Genomic DNA, 25,804 nt, shown 5'->3' with positions numbered 1-25,804 from the left:
TTCCAATTAACATCCGGGAAATTGTGTCTTCGGACTTTCGAACGGTCCCCAAATTCGAGCAAAATACAGTCCACGGCTCTTTCAATGTTTTTAGATTTTTGAATGACCTCTTCTGAAGGGGGTCGTCCATACAAAACAAATATTGTTTTTGTTATATTGACGTTACTTTTCGTCGGATCGTGTTGAAAATTTGCACATGAGTGTTTTGAAAGCCGAGCAACCGATTTCAGGTGTCAAATTTTGTGTAAGGGGTCGTCCATATTAACTATTCGCTGTTTTTGCGATATTGACGTTATTATACATCGAATTCAGCTGAAAATTGGTACACAATAGTTTTGAATGACGATTTGAAGTATCAAATTAAGTGTAAGGGGCCGGCAAAAGGGGTTGTCCATATTAAATTTTCAGTATCTTAGTAATATTGACGTTTTTATACATCGGATTTGGATGAAAATTTGGACATAGGAGTTATTAGGGACAAACAACTGATTTCACTTATCCAAACTATAATCAGGGGTCGGCTGAAGGGGTCGTTCATATTAACTATTCACTGTTTATGCGATATTGTCGTTATTATACATAGGATTCAGACGAAAATTGGTACACAAGAGTTTTGAGAGACGAGCAATGAATTTCAGGTATTAAATTCAGTGTAAGGGTCCAGCAAAAGGGGTCGTCCATATCAACCATTCAATATTTTTGCAATATCGTCGTTATTATACATCGGATTGGGATAAAAATCTTCACACGGTAGTTTTCAGGGAAGGGAAATCGATTTCAGATTTCAAATGTTGCTAGGGGTCGACGAAAGGGATCGTCCATATAAATTAATTTTTCACTGTTTTTAGCAATATTGAAGTTATTATACAATGGATTGCTTTGAAAATTTGCACAAGGGAGTTTTGAGGGACGGGTAATCGATTCCAGATATCAAAGGTTGTATAAGAAGCCACCGAAAGGGGTTTAGCGTTGTTATGCAACGGTTGAGTCGAAATTTATACACTGGGTATTTGGCATGGTCAATTGATTCCTGATTTCAAATTTGGTAGCAGACGGCAGACAAAGTGATCGTCCAATATTTTTGCAATTATTACCTAACAATGAATTCAGAAGTGCATCTCGAAAATGCTTGGCAATTGACTTTCATACAAACTGTTCATGACATATTCCAAGTTAAAAGCGAAACGGAGTTCGTATGGGATCAGCTAGTAAATTATATTTTTTACTCTTCAACCAACAAATAAATTTTGAAACAATAAATAAAACAACAAAAACTGTCGAAAACCTTATTTACTGGTTATAATTTTCAAAAATTTCAAAATAATGCGTGTTTTATTAATATAAAATTCATGATTTTGTAACACCAGAAGAAGAACCTGCTTTTAAATTTGCATGATCAACATTTTAGTAATAGATATTTTTATGTTAATTTTTTTTTTTCTAAAATATGAAAACATTATTCCAAATGAATTATGACAAACCTGCATTTCTCTGCATTGTGCGCTCAAATCTTGCGTAGTTAATATTCAATTATAAGATAGTGTAAAACAATTTGAACCATCTTAGGATACTAACGCCAAACCATCATGATGCACCAAAGGAAATGAAGCTTAATTTCCCAACACGTTCCATCCTTTATTGCTGTGAAGTGGGAAAATAGGATGAACTCGGTTTCCCCTGGGAGGATACTAAATGCGATTAGGCGCAGTGCAGCGGCCATGTTAGTTAGCTACAATTTCACGTTTTGGGTGATGTTGAGGCAAAAATAAGGAAAAAAAAACCCGCACTTTGACACCTTCATAGCCAGCCATCCTAAAAAGGTGGGAGCAGATACGGCCAGAAGTTGGCTTTCCCCAGAAGGATAGCTCTAGTCAAATATTCAACCGAGCTCTCTAGCAGCAGCAGCAGTAGCATTCCGCTAAAGTAAGTGGAAAATGAAGTTTCCACTTCTGGCCAAAATCTCCGGGTAATCAAATTTTGTGTACATATCGTGTTGCCATCGCATCGTAAGCACACATCGAGTTTTGCATTTACTGTAACGGCCACGTGCAAAGGACGTGAACGCTGCTGGTTCTTTACCAAATTGTACTGTTGCTGGGGGATGCTAATTTTGAAAATGTGGGAATTGAAACATGTTAGTTCTTTTACTGAATTACCCACTTTAATTTATAAATTTGGATGTTTGTGGGCATTCATAAATCTTTGAAGGCATAACAGGTAAACTTTCGAATAGATTATCATATGAGGGAGGTTCTTCCAGTTTATATGTCTTGAAACATGCCTTAAGCATTTTTTTATTGAGCAAAATTTTTGAAAATATTAATCAAGTTTAACGTTCACAAATGTGCTCTTCCAGTGCGTGTAAATATCCCCAGGAAAAATATATGAAGGTATAAGGCAGGAACAACAAAATTTTTCAAACAAATTTACCAAATGAATAGATTGCATTAAACTTTCCAAAATAGCATATAGCTTCCAAAGGGGAGGGTATATACAGTGAGCGAAATAAGAATAGCCCCACTATGTGTTTTGCTTGTTAAAATATGAATGATTGAAATTCACCAAAATTTTCTTCTTTAAATTGTTTTGAATTGTTTAACGGATAAATCAAGCTAAAGTTTACTTTTATTGGACGTTGCACTTGGCGTTGAGGATCAAAAATATGAAAAAAGGGTGCGAAATAAGAATAGCACCACTTGTGTTTTTCAACAAAAACAAGATTATTTCTAAAAATTTACTGTGTAAAAGTGAATAATAATGCTTCTACGAATAATTTGAATAGATAATTGCATTTTAAAGAGTTTTCTAGAATTCCAAAGATTTTCAAAGGTTTTAAAATGGTGTTTCAAGAGATGCTCTTCTAGAACTTAGGAATTTGATATTTGGGCTGTAATTCTTTACCAAATTACTTACTTTTATCATTAAAATGACGTGAAATGATGAATCAATCATTTTCGGTTTATTTAAAATCAGAAAACAAAACAGGTTGGAATTCATAAACATAGATTTTTTTTTCAATAGACATCACTTTATCCAGTTACAAGTTATAGATGGCAGCACTATCTTGCCGTTAAAACCAAATTAAGTCTCAAAATTGATTTTTAAGGTTTATTTAGGCCCATATTCATCATTTTGAGGTAGTTTTCCAACACAGTTTTGTAGACGTTCACGTTGCAGAAATCTTTTCCGGATTTGCAAAAAAATCACCAGCACAAGAATAAACCACCGCCAAAATTCCTACTCATCTCAACTCCCGATTCAATTTCAAATCGTACTAATAATACTGGTAGTTATTTGGTTCATCAAGCTTCATCGAAAAGTACAAAATTATTCTGATGATTCACCGGTCTAAGAAATTCACTTTCACCGGTCCTTGATAGAATTTCCAAGGCGGCCACACGGTATCAAGTACTTATTTCTTGACCAAAATCATCCAGCACACCAGAATTAATTACAGATATTCGAAAATTGGCATCGATTCGGTTTAATTGCAAGATAGTGCTGCCATCTATGACTTGAAACTAGAGAAATAGCGTTTGATAATTTGAAAACATTTGTATTTTTGAATTTGAAGCCTGTTTATAAATTCAAATTCAGCCTCAAATCTATCATTTTGCATCATACTTATGAATGATAATGAAAAAATAAAGCAGTTTGATAAAGTATTATAGCTCAAGTATCAAATTCCTAAACGCTAGAGGAGCATCTTTTAAAACCCCCTTTTAAAACCTTTTAAAATCTTTGAAATTCTAGAAAACTCCTTAAAATACAGTTATCTATCCAAATAATTCGTAGAAGCATTATTATTCACTTTGTAACGAACCACCCTAAGTCTTTAAAGAAGTTTAAGAAGAAAATGAAAGAAAGGAAGAAAGGAGAAGATCAAGAGGAGGATTAGTCAAACTTTAACCGGGTAAGTGAACGGTAGAAGTCGGCAGTTTGATTATATAATTTATTAGTATTCGGGAGATTCGGCGGAGTTTTGGAGTTTCGCGTCACGGAAGAAGGCATATAGTGGCCGGGGTTAAGTTTGAGGGGTCACAACTGGGGGCTCAACCGGAATTATTCCCATTTTTTTATTGAAGCAAAATTAGTGGAGATATCATGGTGGAAATAGAAGTGAAATAGCCAAACAGATCTAACCAGAAATTGGCGCGGTCAGACGTCTGGTCTGTAGGAAGAGATCTGCACGAGTGTCGACGAAGAGAGATATTTTGGGCAACTAATCGCGTGTGAGAATTTAGTGTTGAAGAGCGAGGGAGTGCTATTTGGGTGACACACGTATTTGGAAACGGATGACTGAGTGGTCAATCTGAGTTTCAGTGGTAGTATCTCAGCCAAGAGCGTATTGGTGAAGGAAGTGTTTGGGGTTGAGAAGGTGCAAGATTGAAGAGAGCACATAGCTCAGAGAGAAACCCGGGGCTATTGTGTAATGCGGTGTTAGTGGGATAGAAATTGGAAATAAGTTAGTGTGATACTCACGAATATTTAGATCAAAACAAACGGGAAGAAAAACAAACGCATGAGCTGAAATGGAAAACGATTTTTCTTGGCTAAGCATACCACCAACTGCGGAACAAAATCCACTTCCGCGGATAAGGTTTGCTTCGACTCCAAGATGTCCGGGTAATGTTATGATGCCTTCAAACCAAGCAGAGGGAGTAATTGCGCAACAGGTAGACCCAGTTGGGGGTGAGTTACCTAGGTCGCAACAGCAAAACGGAGCATCGAGTGGAGATGATTTGGCGGGAAAGACCGCTGAACGGAATCCGTAACCTATTGGAGAAATATCGGAAGATCAAAGAACACATAGCCTTCTCGAACAAAATCTTCGAGGGCAAAATATCCTGTTGAACATGGTTCAAGCTCTGAACGCTCGAATTGAAGAATTAGAGCATAACTTGGGGGCTACAAAGGCTCAGAAAAATCCACCGAGGGATAACTACGGATGTGCAGAACCACCAAATACCGTGCCATCAACCAGCAGAAATGCGTACTGTGGGGGAGATACCAGACAAGTGCCAAATTCAACAAGAGCCCCTCCCCAAACAACCGTCGGTGGAGCTAATTTCCCAGTATGGCCCCACACCAACGTTTTTCAACCCAATTCAGGTTTTCCCATGGGTCAACCTTTTGGAACTAGTTACGGGACTTGGCCGGGAGTAAACGTCGTGGGAATCGGTCCTGGAAATCAATCCGGCTTCCATTATTATCCTGGGGTATCAACAAACCATTTACCACGACCAGAAGTTACAGAAGTTTTAACGCCTAAAGGGTTTTGTGTCGAGAAGCCTTCCTTCAGTGGAACAAATGATGAGCAGCATCCAGTGGAATTTTTAAGAGGCCTCGAAAGATATTTTCTGCATAACTCGATCAGCCCCTACGAAAAACTTCTGGTAGCATTGTCATGCATGGTAGACGAAGCAAAGACTTGGGCCAGGGGTTTTGAGCATCTTTTCCAGACCTATGAGTGTTTCGTTTACTACTTCAGAGAGAACTATTGGGGGCAGATGAGTCAACGCCAAGTATCAGAGGAAATCATGCGGGGGTCTTATATTCAGCGGAATCGTTCGAACATGGCAGAATATTTTCTGAATATTGTTGCAAAAGCAAGATATTTAACTCCTCCTTTTACTGAACGGGAACTTATACAAAACATATCCCGCCACTTTCCCCGGAACGTCCAGCATCTGTTGGATTCCTGTTTGGAAATCGGGGCTGCGTACCAAATACTGCAATCAGAGGATCGGTTCATCAATGCAAATACGAGGCAATACTCTAACTCCGGTAATCAACAACAGTGGAGAGAATCCGCGCCAGGTCATCGGTTTCCGAGGTCAGGCAACAATAGCTCAGGCCAAGGTGGTGCGTCGAACGCGGGCAATATTCGTCTGGCAACGGTGGAGGAACAAGAATCAAATGAACGACCGGAACCAGCTGTGCTTACGGTATTCGTGGGAAGAGAGGAGTTGTTAGAGGAAGATGACAAGTCTGAAAAGCAACAAGGTACCGCTAGAGTTCGCCAATCTCCTTACTTAGCGATTCAGATTTCGGAAATTTACGTCGATGCTTTAGTTGACAGTGGATGTGAGCTCTCATGCATTTCGGGTGATCTGTATGATCGATTGAAGGCTGCTGAAATTTCCATGGCTGAGCTTCCCGTGCAAGCGATTACTCTTAGGGGTCCTTTTGGGAAGAAGAGTAAAAAAGTCACGTCTCAAGTCTTAATCACTCTTCAAATTGCTAACCAGATGATAGATGTCTCGTTCATTATTGTGCGAGAGTTAGTGAATTCCATTATCCTCGGAGAAGATTTTCTAGAAAATTTCTCCGTTTGGGTCCATCATGATGAAAAAAGAATACGAATGGTTCATAATCACGAGGAATTCTGGGTACCATTTAGTCGATGCATCGATGAGGGAGGCTGTTCAGAAAAGATTTCCCTTTGCGAACGAATGGTGAACTTCATCGAAGGTAACGTAGATGATGAAGAAGAGGTGGTGGCATGCATCGAAAACTGCAAGATGCTTAATTGCGAGGAGCAACAGCTTTGGGCAGAACTTCAAAAGGAGTTTTCGGATATTTTTTCTGAAGAAAAACCAGGATTAACGCGTGAATATCACCATGAAACTCACGTTTCGGATGAAAAACCTTTCAACATGAAACAGTATCCTATTCCACTATCTCGAGCGCGAATTGTGGAATCAAAATTGGAACAAATGGAGAAATGGGGCATCATCACACGGAGCCCTACATCGTATGTTAGTCCTTTGGTCACAACGATTAAGAAAACCGGAGATGTGCGCGTTTGTCTGGATGCACGAAAACTGAACAAGGTTCTGGTAAAAGATCATGAAAAGCCGCCAAATATTCAGGAGATTCTTCAAAAGTTTGATGGTGCAAAATATTTTTCATCTGTCGATTTGACTTCGTCTTATTGGCAAATTCCCATCGTTCCGGAACACAGAAAGTTCACTGGGTTTATGTACAATTCGAAAACATATGTTTTTAACGTCTTACCATTCGGTATCTGTACGGCAGTGGCTAGTTTCTCCAGAGCAATGGATCAGATTTTAGGAGCAGAAATCCTAGAATTTGTTGAAAAGTACGTGGACGATCTGCTTGTTCACTCCACTTCCTTTCCCCAACATTTGGAGCATCTTCGAATACTTTTTAGCAGAATCAGTGAGGCAGGATTGAAGATCAGTGCCTCTAAATCACGATTTTTTCGACCGCAAGTGTCCTTTCTGGGTCATATTATCGGAGCTGAGGGTATCTCAATCGATCCCAGCAAAACATCGGCAATCAAAAATTTTCCTTTGCCACGTTCTGTTCAAGATCTGCGTTCATTTTTGGGGTTGGCCACCTATGTAGCGCGCTTCGTACCACAATTTTCGATAATCGCAAGACCCCTCTATGATCTCCTTAAGGCCGGACAAGCGTGGAGATGGGAAGTTGGACAAGAAACGGCTTTCCTAAAATTGAAGGAGTTGTTCATGGTACACACCATGTTACGGCACCCAGATTTGTCTAAGGAGTTCGTGGTGCAAACAGATAGTTCGACGAAAGGTATAGCTGGAGTCCTCTTTCAAAAAAACGACTCTGGAAACAGAATGGTAATAGCTTATGCCAGTCGGACTCTGAAGCCAGCAGAAGTCAACTACACGGTTACAGAGCTAGAAGCGTTGGCCATAGTGTGGGCTTTGGACAAGTGGCGCCAATACTTACTTGGACGGCACATAACAATAATAACGGACCACAAAGCTCTCATATCTTTAAAGCAGTGTAAACTACTCAATGGCCGACTTACGAGGTGGATACTATTCCTGCAGCAATACGATTATGAAATCGAACACTGCAAGGGCATCGAAAACACCGTAGCAGACACGCTATCTCGCTACCCGGAGGGACTGCACCTAACTGCTACGCCAGGAACACACGCCACCGTCAATATTGCTGAAATTCAGTCGACGTCGCAAATAGAGAAGAATTTTAGGAACATGATAAAACATATTGGTGTGCTGCAAGATCAAGACTCGAAGATCAACAAAATCAAAGTTTCACTGATTGATTCCACTGAGGGAAATTCAAATTATAGACTGGAAGGAGGAATTTTGTTTGTACGTCAGAAACGGGACAAGGTTTGGCGAATATGGATACCCTCTGGAGCCATTCCCGAGGTTCTCAAGCATTACCATGAAGAAAAGGGTCATTTTGGAGTATTCAAGACCTACCGGGCGATGAAACAAACATCGTATTGGCGGGGAATGCGGAAGGATCTGAAAACGTTCGTGAAGCAATGTTTGACTTGCCAATTAGCGAAAAATCAAAATTTCAAACTTGCTGGAACATGTAGGAGTATTCTGCCTCAACGCAAAAACCAGATAATTTCGATAGATCTTTATGGGCCTCTGCCTCCAAGTCGGGGTGGAGTGAAGCATATTTTGGTGGTACTAGACGTTTTCACCAAGTTTGTGACTTTCTACGGGGTGCGAAGACCCACGTCCGCAGTTTTGTGGCGGAGAATCGAAAAGTATATGGAAACCCATGGTAAACCTGATGCAATACTTTGTGATCAAGGGACCCAATTCACGGCAAATCTATGGATAAATAGTTGCAAGGATGCTGGAATAAGATTGATTCATACCTGTGTAAGACATCCTCAAGCTAACCCTGTGGAAAGAGTTATGAGAGAGTTATCACGACTATGCAGAACATATTGCCAAAACAAACATAAATCTTGGGCCAACAAAATCGATAAGTTTGCCGAGTTGTTAAACGCCGCGTGCCACGAGTCAACTGAGTGCACTCCGTTTGAACTACAGTTTGGAAAGAAACCTTTGGATACCCTGCGTCAACTGATAAAATTTCCACCGGGTGGCGAAGAGATAATCGATTTGGACGTGGTTCGCGCGACTTTACTCCTGAAGTCAAAAAGAAGAAATCGTCGATCACCAAACCCATCCCCAAGGTTCCAAGAAGGCAACATGGTTCTAGTGAAAGCCAGTCCTGTCTCGTCGGAACATGAGGGGGAAATAAAAAAGTTTTTCATGGTGTATGAGGGGCCGTATCAAATAACCAAGGTGTTACATGAGGACGTATGTTGCTTGGTTCATCCTCAAAACAAGAAAGAGCGTGGGCGGTTTCATATCAGTCTTTTGAAACCGTACTACGATCGCTCAGAAAACTAAATCTACGTAACTCTGCGAGTGGTAAACCTGAAAAAAAATCACGAAACCTTCAAATGTGCCATTCGCAAGTTTTCGCTGGAAGGGGGTGTTGTAACGAACCACCCTAAGTCTTTAAAGAAGTTTAAGAAGAAAATGAAAGAAAGGAAGAAAGGAGAAGATCAAGAGGAGGATTAGTCAAACTTTAACCGGGTAAGTGAACGGTAGAAGTCGGCAGTTTGATTATATAATTTATCAGTATTCGGGAGATTCGGCGGAGTTTTGGAGTTTCGCGTCACGGAAGAAGGCATATAGTGGCCGGGGTTAAGCTTGAGGGGTCACAACTTTCACATAGTAAATTTTTAAAAATAATCTTGTTTTTGTTTAAAAAACTCAAGTGGTGCAATTCTTATTTCGCACCCTTTTTTTTCAAATTTTTGGTCCTCAACGCCAATTGCAACGTCCAATAAAAGTAAACTGTAGCTTGATTTATCCGTTAAACAATTCAAAACAATTTATAGAAGAAAATTTTGGTGGTTTTCAATCATTCATATTTTAACAAGCAAAACACATAGTGGTGCTATTCTTATTTCGCTCACTGTATCTACAATGACAAAAATTCAACGATTCGATATTCCCATAAAAAGCTAGACCGAGATTTGAACTCCAGTCCTTCGAGTGTGCTGTCCGATATCTTACCAAGATGCCAACTCATCACTTGATATGATGGTATATAGTATAGCTCTAAAGATGAAATTTTCTTTTTAAGAACCGGTCGAAGGAAGAGACTGGAAAGAATTTTAATAGAAGGACTGCCCATTTATCGTACATAAGTTCACTCAAATCGTAAATGTCGAATCAGCATATTCTCAACTTTTTGGAGAAACATTAACAAATTTACTGAACTACTATCCGATTCAACTTTTTGGACGAAGCTTGTCGTACGATGGTTATTGAAAATGACAGTCGATTTGGATTATCATTTCTATTACGATTTCATGTTAGCTGAGTTACATTGATACAAATTTCATCAATTTGATTGTAAAAAAGGCAATCTGAAAAATGCTTTTAAATTCACAAACTTACTTAGTTGTAGTTACATGGAGTAAAAGTTAACCAATAATCAATGCAAAACTGCTGAAAGTAAGTACGTGACAAAAATCTGATAATATTACACATTACTTCTGTGAACAAGGTTCTTCCATATGTACTGATAGTCGATAACTATTTTTCGAATCATTTTGAAGATATACAAAAACAGTTGCTAGACGCTTTTCCTACAAGATTTATGAGCAAGTCCTTAAACAATCACCCATTACATAAGCGATAGCTGTTTGTCACTTTCCACTTCTTATATTCGCTAACCGGGAAAGTACTTATTTCTTAATGAGTACTTTGAAATTTTGAAATAATAAGTTTTAATTTTTTTGTCGTGTGAAATTTCGTTAGGAAAAGGAAAACTAAATTTGTAGAGCAGTTTGGTTTATTTTACAATTTTAAAAAATTTCCTTGAAAATACTCAGGTGAAACGAGCTTCGACAAGAAATTTATTAACCCTTCACTGCATTAACTACGAAACCGCTGAGGAAAAAAATCGCCCACGGATATAACTTGATTGAATTCCAACTAGACAATTTATGCCAGAAAACCAAAATTTTCAAAAGTTTCTACTGTTTCAGTATTCAAAATGAGATAAAAAAAAATAAATTTGAATTTTTCATGCATTAAAATTGTTCGGAATATTTTACGATACTAAATTATGCTGAAAAAGTGTAAAAAATTAATTGTACTGTTGCTAGTTTTAATTTGTTTTCTTGTTTTATCTTGTTTTCGTTTTTTTTGTTCCTTTTTTCTCATATGTGTTGTACTTTATTTCTTGTTCTTTTTTCTTCTCTCTTTTTCTCTTCTCATGCATGTCTTTTTTTTCTAGATTTCTTTTGTTTCGTTTCATTCATCTAATTTTATTTTGATTTGAATTTCTTTGCTTCGTTTAAGCCTATTGTATTATATTTATTTTATTTCACTTAGTTTTGTGATGTTTTGCCACGTTTAATTTAGTCAACGAGTAGAAGCGTTTCCCAAGCAACCAAAAATCCTATAAAACAGATACAAAAAAACTTACTCAGCCCCATCATTGATAATTAGTAGGTACGTTCCATGCAGCTCAAAATTTAATTTCTTATTGATACTTTCAAGTTCCAAAACAACTCAAAATGATCTTCTATTCAGCTTCCAGCGGCCTCTTAATTCAGATTCCAAAAAATTGCAAAATGAGCCAAAATTCTCTCTCTATCTCACTTGCACCCTTGAAATCGGTTCATATCACCTTCTCTTGATTATTGACAATGTTCAGTACATGGTTCAGCCATGATGCCACGCGCCAGATTCCAAACTCGCCACATTGCGGTTTACCGAGATTAGTTCAATTTGCTGATCAATTGCTTCCTTCCTACATTCCCTGAATATGTCGCACCAGAACGGTCATTCAAGTAATCAAATTACTTATTATAGAAATTTGCTTGGAGATCAAACCCTGACCATCCTGGTTAGAATCGGACACGCTTTCACAAGACCACGCCTAGATATTTTTCTATCTTAAACTAAAATTCAAATCTGATTTTCAGCATTCTTGCAGGCGCACCCGCCTAAGCAGACAGCCAGCTAGCCAGGAAGAAAGTATCTCAATGCACTTTTAGTGACTTAGTTAATCCCGTTTTAAGCACTTTTTTGCCATTTTTGTGACTTCAGTCTCTCACAACGTGCATGTAAATCACTTTTGCAACATTCAAGTTTATTAACCCTCATCCGCACTAGATTTCATTACACTTATCAGCACAGGACAGGAGTGTCAATTTGATACTCCAAGCTAAAATCGTTATAATGTTAAAAAAATGTTAAAATCGTTCTTTTATATCTATCCGATTACAATGCAACTGATATCCCTAGAAACCTTGTAATGTCAGTAAAACCTGTTTAGAACATGATATATAGCTTAAGCTACCAGTTTTCTCGTTATTCGAATGAAAAGTAGGTTTATCAGACCACTTTTTTGAACTTTTTGTGTCCATTTCATTAAAAAAAATAAAAAAAAAATTCTTGGCTTCATGATGTAGACATTTACTTCAGCTTTCATATACATACGGCTAATATTTTTTGAACGTGTAATAAATGAACTACAGCAAATTTCCTGAGGCATGTTTTTTCGGATTTTTTTTCTTTCATGCTGAATAACGAGAAAACTAGTAGTTTCAGCTATATATAATGTTCTAAACATACTTTACTACATAACAAGGTTTCTATTGATATAAGTTTTTTTTAATAATTCAAACGACTTAAAAAGATTTTACTTTTTGGGTATCATATTGACATTCTAAGTCGGAAAAGGGAGTTTTTTTGTCCAGGCTTCCAGGGTTCGTCCATAAAAAAGTAAAGATGCAATTTTAAAGAACTTTTGAATTTATTTAGGGTCCCCGAAGAAATTTTTGTTTTTTGAAGCTTCTGAAAAAAAATTACAAGCATTCAAACTTGCAATAGTGTCAAAATGACACTCAAATGCGGATGAGGGTTAATATGTAGTGGAGAGTGGGGTAAAGTGGGCCATGGTGAAACGTGGGCCACACTTAATATCTCAGCTGTGTGTTGAGATAAAAATCTCAATCCAACTGTCTTCGTCGTCGGTTTGCGTAAGCATGTTTTTCTATGTTGTTGACATATATACGCATCATATGCTTCTTTTATTTAACTAGCTTTGAAAAATGTACTTACATAATTGAACAAGCACCCGGAAATTGCATACTTGAGAGACCTAAAGTGCATAAAAAAATATGCTCATACGCGTATGATCTTAGTTATGTCATGATCTTTCACGTAGAAAGGGAATTTTTGATTAAACATCAACAAAACAAACGTAACCAACTTGCAAATCATAGCTTGTGGGGAATCGTGGGTAACATTTTGTGGGGTATCGACCTATATTTTGGTGTTTTCATACACATTCAGAACTTAAAATACGTTTCTCCTACCTGCAATGTTTTCTGATGATAAATAAAGAGTTGTGAAAAATATTTGGTCCATTTTTCCAATGCGGTAGAGACGAACATAAATCATTTATTATTAGGAACTATTCGATCATACACCACTCTCTTCTTTATTTTCTCATCTGAAATTGCTTTGAAAAAACTAAATAAATTATGAAATTTCAGTTTTCAGTCAACTCATGAACTTTGCACGTTATCTAGTCAATTTTGATTTGGTGACCCACGTTTCCCCACAGTTTTTCAAAATCCAAAAAAAATTACTTTTTTTTAAACAGTCAGAAAATGGAAAATTAATGTATTTAAAAAAAAATAAAAAATAAATGATACCTTAAAAATGTAGAAAACCATTGCATTTATTTTTTTTCTTTTTTTCTTTTATAATAAAGAAGTTATGAAACAAAGAAAAAAAGTGGCCCATGATACCCCACTCTCCCCTACATATAGTTAACTCATGGGGCAAACAACGTATATATTATAACTTTTGTAACTTTCAAGGTCATTAATGAATACATAAAGTTCACTCAAGGGAATTGGGCAGTTGATTCTCTTTGTCAACTAATGTGTTTGTAACTTTCAAAGTCTTCATTCGAGTTAATATGTGATTTATGGTTGCATAGGTTTTTTTTTAAACAAATAAAGATTTGTTAAATATCACTTATACTCGTTGAACCAATTTACTCTTAGAATGTCTCCAAAAATTAAGTTACACTCTTGGCGTTACTTATTGTTACAAAAGAAGAGGGGGTTTGCTTATCGTTTAGTTTTTTTTCTTTTGAAAAAAAAATCTATCTCATTCTTATGTCATGCTTAAATATTCCAAATCCGAAATGACGAGCAAAACAAAATCAGCGCAAAGCTGCAAGTTTCTGCATAATTTAAGCTGGATTTTATCTTTCTATCTTTCAAATATTCTGCGACAGACTTCCTCACATTAGTTCCTTCTGCATTTTTCGTGAAACAACCATTGAACATTCGAACATTCAAAAGTGAAGTTTATTTTGCTTCACTAGTTATGCTGATTGAGCATTATGAAGTAAACAAGCACGCAAGTTCAATTTACAAGCGCTGAGCAACTCGTTACAAGGTTAGCGAAAAGTCTGATAAAAAAAAACTGGCTTTACTGAGTACTAAAAAGCAATCTAGATAGATACGGACTTCTAAAATTAAGAATTCAAAACTTTGTGATGTTTTGTTTGATTTCAGTCATTTATTTAGTACCGTAAACTGGGGGTACTTTGATCACCGGGGTAACTTTGATCAACATGAAATTTTTGCAGATAATCATCATGAACTAAGCAAAAAGTTAAAATATCTGAAAACTGTTTACTACGTTTGAAAGCCTATAAGTTTATTTACGAAGAAGCTCAATTTGGTTTTTATTAGAAGATTTTGATATTCCTAATAATGTAATTTTTAAAATTTAAAATATCTGGTTTTTCGAAGGCTCACAAACAAACATCTCTCCTGATCAAATTCAAGCATTTAGGAGCAAATGGGTTGTTTAATGTGAAAGTTCAACTTTTTTATTTGTTTAGGTTTAGTTTAAGTGTTATTTTTAAGGTCATTTGGTGATAATGTTTTTATATTGAAAAAAAAAACGGTGTATTTCCATGAAAAACCCCGTGTAGTAAAAATGGCTAAGACCCTATTAAATGGTTCAATTTTAAGAAAAAAAATACATGGGAACAGTGCGAGGATCTAGGGAATTGCATGAAGGTAAAATTTTATTTGTTTTTTAGGCCAAACAAAATTGAGAAATGTTTATAATTTTTACCCCTAGATGTATGCAGCAACATGGTCCATCTTTTGACTATAAATGTTTTTGGAAAAAAAAACGTTGAAAAACTGGGTATAGTCCTAACAGAAATTACTGTTATTGATGTTTATGCTTTGTGTGCTTATTGGCACCATAACAAAATTTTTGAAGATGTTGCGGTACTTAAAAACCACAGTGATCAAAGTCACCCCGAAACTCGAAATCTGGTTTTGTAACAAACATTCAATTATCACCACCAATGTCTTTTGAATTTACTACAATCAATGATCATGTTTGATATTCCTCACCTCAGTAAGGGTTTTAAAAATTTTAGATATTACGAAAAAGCAACCTCTACCAAAATATTCAAAAATGAATGAAAAAAGTGATCAAAGTTCCCCCAGTTTACGGTACGTTAACATTCAAAACATCGACGGATATTTTTTCAGACCCTCGAAAATTAATGTTAAAAAATATAACAAGGCGTTACATCAGCTTAAAAATATACAGTAACTGGAAAACTAAGAATGCAGTAATGTATATAACCGACTCAATGATAACCTATCTTCCACAGTTTATTTGGTAAAATTAATGGATTGTTCGGAATTGTATCCCATTTATCCGAAAGCTTTTGCCAAGAATAAATTTTCCCCAGAATGACAAATACCCGAAATCAAACCTCAGAATGAATTTTCAGAACAAAATTCCCGAGAATGCACTTTTAACCAAATTTTTTTTCCCAGATTTTTTTCCCAAGAATGAAACACTTCCCAGAATGGCACAAATCCCAGATTTCTTCCTCTTGTATTGTTTTTTTTTTCTAATTTATTGTTGTTAATTTTATATGATTTGAAATTTAATTTTTCAAAATGATTTTTAAATGAAACCACAGGTTTGAAAGATTCCGACTGAAATTGTTTTAGAACAAATATTTTTGGGTTTGGGTACTTTAATTGATTTAATGCTAACCATGGACCTTCAAAAAACCGTTTTGGGACCCGACTCCTCACGCTGCGCGTTAGAACTTGAAAGATATATTGTCCTTCACGCTGTCTCGTGGCGGGCGGAGCTAAGGGATCACCCCTAGCTTTCACGCAGACCTAGGAAACCCCGACATACCTAAACCAATGTATAGGGGCCGCTGCTTCCGACGGTGGGTCGGTGTCCACCTCGGATTTGGGAGCTTCGGCGTATTGTATTATGTGAGCCCTATTTTTGAGAAAAATTTTTTTCTTCAATTCCAGTTTAGGTTAATGTGTTAAATTTTCAAGAAATGACAATTCTGGGGAAAAATTTCAAAGAAATTACCATCCTGGTGAATTTTTTTCTGAGAAATGTTTCATTCTGGTAAAAAAATTTCTGGGAAATGGTGCATCCTGGGAAAAAAAATCTGGGAAAGTGAATTTCTGGTGATTAAAATTCTGGTTATTTTTCATTCTAGGCAATGGTTTTCGGGAAAAAAGAGTACAACCATTGATCAGTTAAAGTTTCCAGTTATTGGGGTGAATCTACTGTCAATTCTGTAAAAATTACCTAACATTCGGTCAAAAAATTACCGAACATTCAGCAAAATTACTGATACGCTAGGTAATAAACAACGGCGAATTGTTAAGATTTGACAGTTTATTCAGTAAATCATGCTGTATTTCGGTACCCACCATAATGAATCCTGATCTCTACACACATCTACACAATCTTTTTTTTTTGAGTACTTGAATATAGAAGCGCAGACGTTTTTTTTCCATAGATAGTGATACTAACTGATCTCTAGTTCAGACTTTTTCAAAGTTATCTTTAGAGTACATAGGATCGAAATGTTGTTAGTTGACCTTAAAAAGTATGATTCCTTCTTTTTTTTATTGACTACTGGGACATGGCCGGCACCAAAAATATTCATTCAAATAAGGGAGGGTATCAGATTTGTACATTGTAAATTTTTGGCGATGCAGAATTCGTTCTGCAAAGCCCCGTCAGCGGACATGGAACTCGAAATGCATCGATTGAAAACAAATTAAAAATTCGAATTTTTACTAGAATGGAAAACCTGTTGATGAAACATTTCGAGTTCAATGATTTGAAGTAGCGCTTTAGGTAGAAAATATCGAATATATGATGAAAATGTGAGCAGTATTTTTCTATGATGAACAAAAAAATCTAGCCTTTTCAGTTCTTCTTTTCTCAACGCCATTTGGTTATTACATTATTAAATATTCGTATGAGTATTCCAAATTTTATTTGAAGCCATTTAACTTGAATCTATTATTATCCTTAACTTTTGATAACTATTATCATCTACTTGATAGTTCAGTTTTTTTAATTTGGGGATCTGAAATTTCCCACACATGTGTTTTTATTCAAATGAAAACCAATCTTTCCCAGAAATTTCCCTGTATCATCTAATTACTTTCATATATCTTTATTATGAAAATCGAGATGAACATCGAGATCCGATCAGCTTTATCGGACATAAAGCTCATCGTCGTCGTTCGTAGCCATCTGTTGAATGTCCCCACCCCGGTGTAATCACATCTTATTAGGGCTCGATAATGAATGACATTCGTCCTCCCCTGAACGGCACAGAAGAAGATATTCCGATATGGTTCCCGTTTTCGTGTAATGACTTGTTCTCGCCAGAGAGAGTAAATATAAGTAAAGTCGTATTCAGGACCACCAGAGGAGAACTTGGCTTGGCCGTTCCTTGTCTTGGCTCTCGGCTCTGTGTCCCTGTCCGATCCGATGGCATGCTGGGTGAATGACGATCCAGTAGTTGGTAATGGTTTGGTAGTTCAGCAAGTGGCAACAAGCACATCGCCAAACGGTAGCAATCAGTTTCGTCTTCGGGCTCTGCTGGCTGGGGCCAAGAGAAATGTGCGCCAATTAATGTGGGCTTTTTTCGCTTCCACATTCAGGGGAATCGTGATAGCCGGGCACAACACGCCATCATCATACTGAAGCAGGGACCGTCGTCCAGATTCCCGGAGGCAGATCTCAGAACAGGAGCCTAATTCTGTGTCCCAATTTGCTGCTCCGGCGGCTTGCCAAAAATAGCCCCTGGGAAGGATTGTGCAGCAGCAGCTCATTCAAGAAGCCTTCCGGGCGCCCAGTAGGGGAGAAACTGCGTTGATTACTTTATGCGATTTATGGGCCTTCTACTCCTGTGTGACCAAACGAGACCCAACGATGTTCTTAGCAGCTGTTTCAATGAAACAAATGGTGAATAAAAAAAAATCAGAAGTCACATGAAATTGGGAATGATTTCTTGCCTAATTGAAATTCGCAAAAGGGTTTCAATGCCTCAGGGGTTGAAAAAAACTAAATTGATTGATTGAAAAACGTTGCATTTTTGATCGAGTGCTTCTGATTGTGACCTCGGGTCACGAGGAATCAGACATCCTGCTGATGCGAAAATTGATGCCGTTTTTTTATTAATAAGGCTAGTCAGTCGAAAATCAAAAAAAGTTTGCAACTCTACAGAAGGAAGTTTCATCGGAAGCACTCCAGCTCGTAAATTGAGCAGTAGAGGGCAAATAAGATTGTTCAGTGCATGTAACATTTATTAATGAACTTACAAAATAACGATTTTTATGTCTGATTTAAATTTAATTTTTTTTATCGAGTATCAATTCAATTTTTTAACTTATAAAAAAGGAGCAGAAGTCAAATGCCAATTTCTACTAACTTTAGGCCTCGAAGTGCACTGCACAGAATATAACATGATTGGTTTGATGCATCATTTCATACAAACATTCAAGCGATTCAAAAAATTAAAAATATTATGACGGGAGATTGAGTATCGAGCTCAAAAAAACTTTCTCAACCTATCTTGCCAGTTGCCAATCTTTGCCTTATGCTCTACTTGTGTAAGTTGTAGAACGGACTGATTGTTTTCGTTTTCTTTCTGCCATTGTCAATAAAACGCTCGCAAAGTGGTAAAAAATGTAAAAATCGTTATCATCGCTCATAGCTTTTTTTTTCTCCAACATTTTATCTTCTAGGTGTCTTCGAATAAGTTTTATTGGACTTGACCTGTATAAAAAATGTATTTTTTTTTGCTATTTCCATGAAACTTAAGTAACTCGCATTTTTTGGAATGATCGATTAGAAAGCTTTTTGTTAAATTCTACTGTTTTCATCATAAAGTAATCCAACTTCCAAAATAAGTTTTTATGCAATTTTCAAAAGTTATCCCGAAAACCAAAGCTGCTGGAAAAAAACTGATCATTCCGTTTCAAATTTACTTTTTTTTTAAACTAATTTCCGTTTGTATCATCAGGAAAGATCTAAGCAAGCCTAGGTGTAGTGTGGCCGTATATTTTTAGCTCATGTCTGTTCCATCAAAGTGAAGAAAAGTTTTCATCTTTAAAAATTTCATTTTGATATTAAATAAAATGTAAAATGCTATTGTGAACGAGAGCAGCCTTGTAAAAGGGTATTCATGGCCAGAAACCTGTTATATTGAATACGGCTGATAGAAGATCGCAGATAAGTTTAAGTTCATTCCTAGAAATAATTAATTCATAAGTTGCAACCAGGAAACCAACACAAAGAATTACGTTTCCATCGGGAAGTTCAATACTGAGTGATTGGCAATTGAATGATTTTTCTCGAAAAAAATATCAATTTTGGCATTTCAATAATCTTATGTTTACGTCAGTTTTTGAACGAAATATGCAATCAATGAACGACTAAGTGTATTTAAGGAAATAAATAATCGGCAAAAATATGAGTTTTGCTTGAATTTAAATTTTAACGAGATCACAAATCTTATAAACAGTACTAAAAAAATCTAATAATATAGAAACTCAACAATATTTTGTAAATCACGATAATATATGCAAAAACAAATGTGCGAAACATACAAGTAAAATATGATCAAGCTAGTTATGGCACAGAGTTTTTGAATCAAAAGGTGGTCAACTTAATTTTGTCGTATTTTTCTTATTATTTCTATAAAAAAAAACCTAACAACCCTCAATTTGTAGGTGTTTGTAATAGTACCACTTAATTTATTTCCTCAAAATCAACATTATTTCCTAAAACTTACTGTGTAAAAGTGAATAATAAAACTTCTACGAACTATTTGAACAAACATCTGTTTTTTCAGGCGTTTTTTAGTATTCCAAGAAATTTTTAAGAGTTTTAATTAGAATTCCCTTTAGCACTCAGGAATTTGACATTTCAGCTTTGATACTTTATCAAACTGCTTAGTTGATTTCATTCAATTGACGAAACACATGATGAAACACAGATTCTAGGCTGAATTTAAATCCAAAATCAGGCTTCTTATTCGAAAATATTGATTTTTCACATCAGTTAAACACTAATTTTCCATTTTCAAATCGTATATGGCAGAACTATCTCACCTCTTATTCACAACTCCTATCTCTACCTCCCCGTGGTACCGGCTGGGATTCGAGTAACCTAAGCGGAGATCGGGTACCCAAACCCCGGTGGATGCTTTGGTCGCATGCAGGCTGAGAAGGTGGCCGCACGCGTCTGTTCTCCAGGTCAGGGCGGCTCAAACAGCGTCTGTCTTGCAGCAAGCGGCTGAATTTATGAAATGCGGCTCCCGCCAGCTAAGTCCAAGATGGCAGCCCCATCGCGGGATAGGGACTTTAGGCTAACAACCTACTGCTCCTGATATCTTGTATTGTTACAGAAACTGAGAGAAGAAATATCTGAATTGGAACTTTGGCAACGACTTTTAGCATGAAAACACGGACTAGAATTGGAACTTGGAATGTTTTGACCCTTGCCCAGCCAGGAAAACTGGCTCAACTTGCTAGAACTGTCTTGGGGTTATACTAAGTTATGGCTCAACATCGATTTTTCATCATGGTCAATTTTTATCGCTTCGAGAAAGTTTTTCAACACAGTTTTGTTGGAGTTCACGCTGAAGAAAGCTTTTCTAGATTTGCAAAAACTCACCAAAAGTTTTACATTTTTCCATTTGCCAGTCCTAGAAATTCTAATTATTCAATTAAGAGATCTTAGAATTTCCAAACCGCTTACGCTCAAACAAGTACTTGTTTCTTGACGAAAATCATCAAGCACAGCCTTAATTATGCAAGGATAGTCAAAAATAGGTTATAATTTCGTTAAGCAGTAGAAAAGTGCTCCATATACGACTTGAAGCTGCAGAAATATTGTTTGAATGATATAAAAATAATGTTTTAGAATGAGAAGCCAGTTTTTTTTTTATTAAAATTTAGCCCAGAATCTAAGTTTCATCATTTCCGTCATTTGAATGAAGAAACTCAGTAATTTTTTGAGTATTAGAGCTTAAATGTCACATTTCTGAGTGCTAGAGATAATTCTTTTTCAAACTATTTAAAGCATATTGCAATACTAGAAAACGCCTTTACAGTTGTCAATTCAAATAGTTTGCAGAAGCATTATTATTCACTTTAACACCTTAAAACTTATAAAATAATCTGGATTTTGAATAAATACATTAACCCTTCGTTTCATAAAGTAACAAACTTGCAACAATTAATGTATGGAAAAAGTGAAAAATCGTATTTTATTTCTTTTTTTTCAATGTACACATCATTTCCGACTGTCTAAAATGATTTTAGAGAAAAAAAACAAAAATCATGAAATGAAGGGTTAAGTGATACTATTCTTATTCCGCACCTTTTTCATGTTTTTTGCCCTCAATGTCAATTGCTTCATCCAAAAAAAAATTAACTTGTGCTTGAATTATCCGTTGACCAATTTAAATTATAGAAGAAAATTGAGACGATTGACATACATTCATATTTTAACAAGTAAAACTCATATTGGTACTTTTTTTGATTTTCTCACTGTATGTTTCAAAACTTATTTTAAAATGGTTAAAGTGTGAAAACTACATCCGTTAAAGTACTGAAAGTCAATCTTAGCTGATGGGGTTTGCAATTTATTTTGAATTTTTCAAAAAATTTACCTCAATTTTTTAATTGTTCGCAGAACAAATTAATTTAGATGTTAATTTAGAAGGTAATTTACATGTAAATTATGAGAGAAAATTTGCTCAAAAGTTTGATACGAGTAATATTTCTAAAATTATTTGGACCCTTCACTTCTTTCATACGTTAGGACGTTTTTCGGTGAGTTTAAATAAAAACAAAACAGACAAACTATTTGAATAATTTAGACGATGGCCAGTCAATTTGTCCACTGAGTAGGAGCGAATGCCAAAGTAGCTCGAAACGTATAGACAACTGGTAAATCTGTTTTACTTTCATAACAGCTCATCAAAAAACGTCGATAATTTCGAAGAACAAAAAAAGGTCAATAGAGTGAGATAAGAAAAAAAGACGGGAGCCCCATACATTTTTGTTGCGTATCCATAGCATAAGTCATACGAAAGAAACCAACGTTAGTGTGGGAGGAGATTTGGGATGGAGAAATGTGTTTATGCTTATTCAAGAACCCTTTAGTGGGTGGGTGCATAGAGAAAAGAAAGGCTCTCATACATTTTTGGATAACTAGATAACTGCCGCTGCCGGCAAGTCTGTCCCATATGCAAAAACAACGAACCGAGAAAAACGGCTTTAAAGATTTTTATAAACTTTCGTGGATTTCTCGGTTGAAACTTTACCTTTTCTATTTCTTTCTTCACAGATATTAAGATAATCGTTGTAGAATTTCGTCCAATGTTTTTTTGCTTTGGAAGTTGTTGATGCAGAGGAGAAAATAATGATGGGACAGCCTTGCGAGTATATTTCGCATGCGTATTAAATGTACCCGCAAAGATGTCCCATATTTGGCTTTTCTTTTGTCAGTTGATCATTTTATTCTCTCTATCTGCGCTGTATTATTCACTTTACAGGTTGTTTACTGATGGAAATAAGTTTAAAATGATTTTATAACATATTTAGATAAAGATTACGTAAGTTTATCGTAAGAATTGAGTAGGTCTAAGATAAAATCAATATCAACGTTTCATGAATGAAATAACCTGTACCTTCATCTTTTGGAAAGTTTCTCTGTCGATTATCTTTTAGAAAGACTATAAATACCAACAAATTAAATTAATGCTGAATCAGAAACAGCAAAGCATCTTGGCTGCAAATATATAATGTGAAAAATCAATAAAATATGACTTACGCGTGTGCTACCAGGTACGCGTATTTTGGTTCATAGATTTTATGGAAGTCCAAGCAGCAAGAAACAGCATGACAAAAACCTAAAAATATGGCTTTGAAGCTGACTATTTTCCATGTTTTACAACGAACAATTCAATAAGCCTCATGCGAAATAAAAAAAAAACAATTGTGCGGAATTTACCCATTAAGCTAATCATAGCTTGTAAAAATTATGGAAATTGTTATATTTGACTTTTCTGTACTGTTTTATCTAGTCTTACTTTCGTAATTTCAATGAATGCTTATTTTGTCGCACACATTGTATGAATATTTGTAAAATTAACGTTAATTAGAGGAGCAATTTTGAAGCGTTCTGTAAAAATAGACATATGGGACAGCTTTGCGGGTATATTTCATATGGGACAGACATGACTTGGTATTTTTTTCATATATGTTGAGAACAAAGTTATGAAAGTTTTTAGTCTAAATTGAAGAACTAACTGTATTTGAACGATTTTTGAGATAAACTGAAAAAATGACGAAAATGCAAATGGGACAGTCTTGCGAATAGCGGCAGATAACATGTTGACTAAATGGGGATGAGTTTGTCATAGGAAAGAAATAAGAATTTTAGACTCCCCCTTTCTTCTCAATGAGAAGCAAGAGGGATGCATCCATACTTTTTTTTGATAACTCGATAAATGATCGAACAAAGTTTGCATAGAAGGGATTCGGGTACGAGGAACGTTTTCTTGATTATTAGACAGGGGGACTCTCATAATTTAATTTTTCCTGATTTGAAAAGTGATCAAGCAAATAAAGCCAAATAAGGCTCGAGAAAGGAATTTTCTACACGTATAACAATTATTGTGGCCAAATTTAGGAACTAATGAATAAATAAATACAGAATTTAAATTTTAGAAACAAAATAATAAATTTTAAGATAGTTTTTGAAAACAGAAAAAAGTGAGATTTTTTTCTATTTTACTTATAATCTTAACTTTAAGTCAGGATTCAGAACTTTTTATTTAATAACTTCAAACTTCAGTCATTATTCTATGGATTTTCAACTTCAGTTTATGGATTGAAACTTAAGTAATTGTTTCATGGATCCTTATCTCTGTGTTCTGAATTGTGATTTTTTCCATAACGACTTACAAAATATGCACCTAAATTTCCTACTCTGATTTATAACATATTATTAACTAACAGATGTTAAAAAAAAAAAAATTTGGAGTGCTTTTCAAAAATAGATTTATTTTTCCAACCTGCAACTATGCCCACCAATTTCTACCGAAATCAATTCTTCCGGTTCATCAAAAAAATTATTTCTAACTAGAAAAAAGTCTTTTATAAAATTCCAAATAATTTAGAATATTTCGTTAAGCTAGATTCTGTGTTAAATTGAACCTAGTTCTCCACACACATATCAAAGTGAAGATATTCATCCTATTTTATGAAATGTGAAAAGTGTGGCAATTACTTAAGTCAACTTTAAGAAGGCTGATTTTAAGAGTACGAACGAGAGAGCCATGGATTTGGTTCGATTTATGTTCTCTTTGGGGCCATTCAAATATCACGTAATGCAATTTTTGAGCATTTTTGACCCCCCTCCCCTCTTTCCTACGTAACGTCTCAGAATTTTTATGCAAAATCCACGAAGCGTAACAAGCTGCTATACCTCCTCTCCCTCTAAAAGATTTACGTAATATTTGAATGGTCCCAGGCAAGGTGAAGGCAAGGTTGTTGAAATCACAGAAAAATCTGAATTACCGTCAAACGGGGCATCATGCAACAGCGGGGTTAGATGCTAGATTTATATAACACCACATTAAATCAATTTTTAATTTAATCTATTGTAATTTAGTTTTATTTTTAGAACAATCACTCAATTTTTTTAAATAAATATTTTCATAATTTAGTTAGGTGTCTGGGGTAAAATGCAACAAAATGCAAATGAAAGTAACACCTTGTAAATCTCGTTTCCATGTGCTGAAATATGAATGTTTTGCATCACGCGTTTGTAAACATTGAAATGTCATACATCCAAACATATTATTTTTATCATATTTTTGTAAACTTACCATACTTTGGTTTATAATCTTATATTGTTGCACGTTTTTAACTCAAACAAGAACGAAATTTGTTATAATTATGCATTCTTATCGTAATTTGGGAGTCAGCAAATAAAAAGAATGCCATTTTGTTATGATATTCGGCTTTTCTCAAAAGTTAACAGCATTCAAAATTTGAGCGTAAAACACGGGTATTCTGTCCCAATATTGATATGATTGATTTTAGTTAAAATTTGTGGATATATAGTAAAATACCTGCATCAAAAAATTTATAGTCTTCCGAAAGTGCATGTGAGTGGAAAAACGATCAAATGTAGTTTCATCGGATTGCGCAGGCTGGTTTACCATAAAACCTTATATGTTAACCATGAAAAATAACAATTTTTACGCAGAATCCATTAATCCTTCTGTTTCTAAGAATTAAAGTCGTTTCTGTGAACTTTTCGCCTAAAAATGATGTAAAAGCTCGTTTGTCACAATAAAAATTAAGGAAAACACCATTCGAAGCCATAGGTCAGTGTATTTTTGAGAAAGAATGGCATGGCAATTTCACCCCGCTGGAGCGTCTTGTACAATTTTCTCCTACATGTTTTGAGCATTTAAAAATTACTGACGATACTCAAGCTTCTATGTCCTTACACCCTTTTGGCTCCAAGGCAAGGGTCCCATATTAAAATCTTGTACATCGAGTAAGAAC

This window comes from Uranotaenia lowii, chromosome 2, assembly GCF_029784155.1.
Source record: "Uranotaenia lowii strain MFRU-FL chromosome 2, ASM2978415v1, whole genome shotgun sequence".
NCBI lineage: Eukaryota > Metazoa > Arthropoda > Insecta > Diptera > Culicidae > Uranotaenia > Uranotaenia lowii.
The sequence above is the reverse complement of the archived record's forward strand: the minus strand, read 5'-3'. Positions refer to the sequence as shown.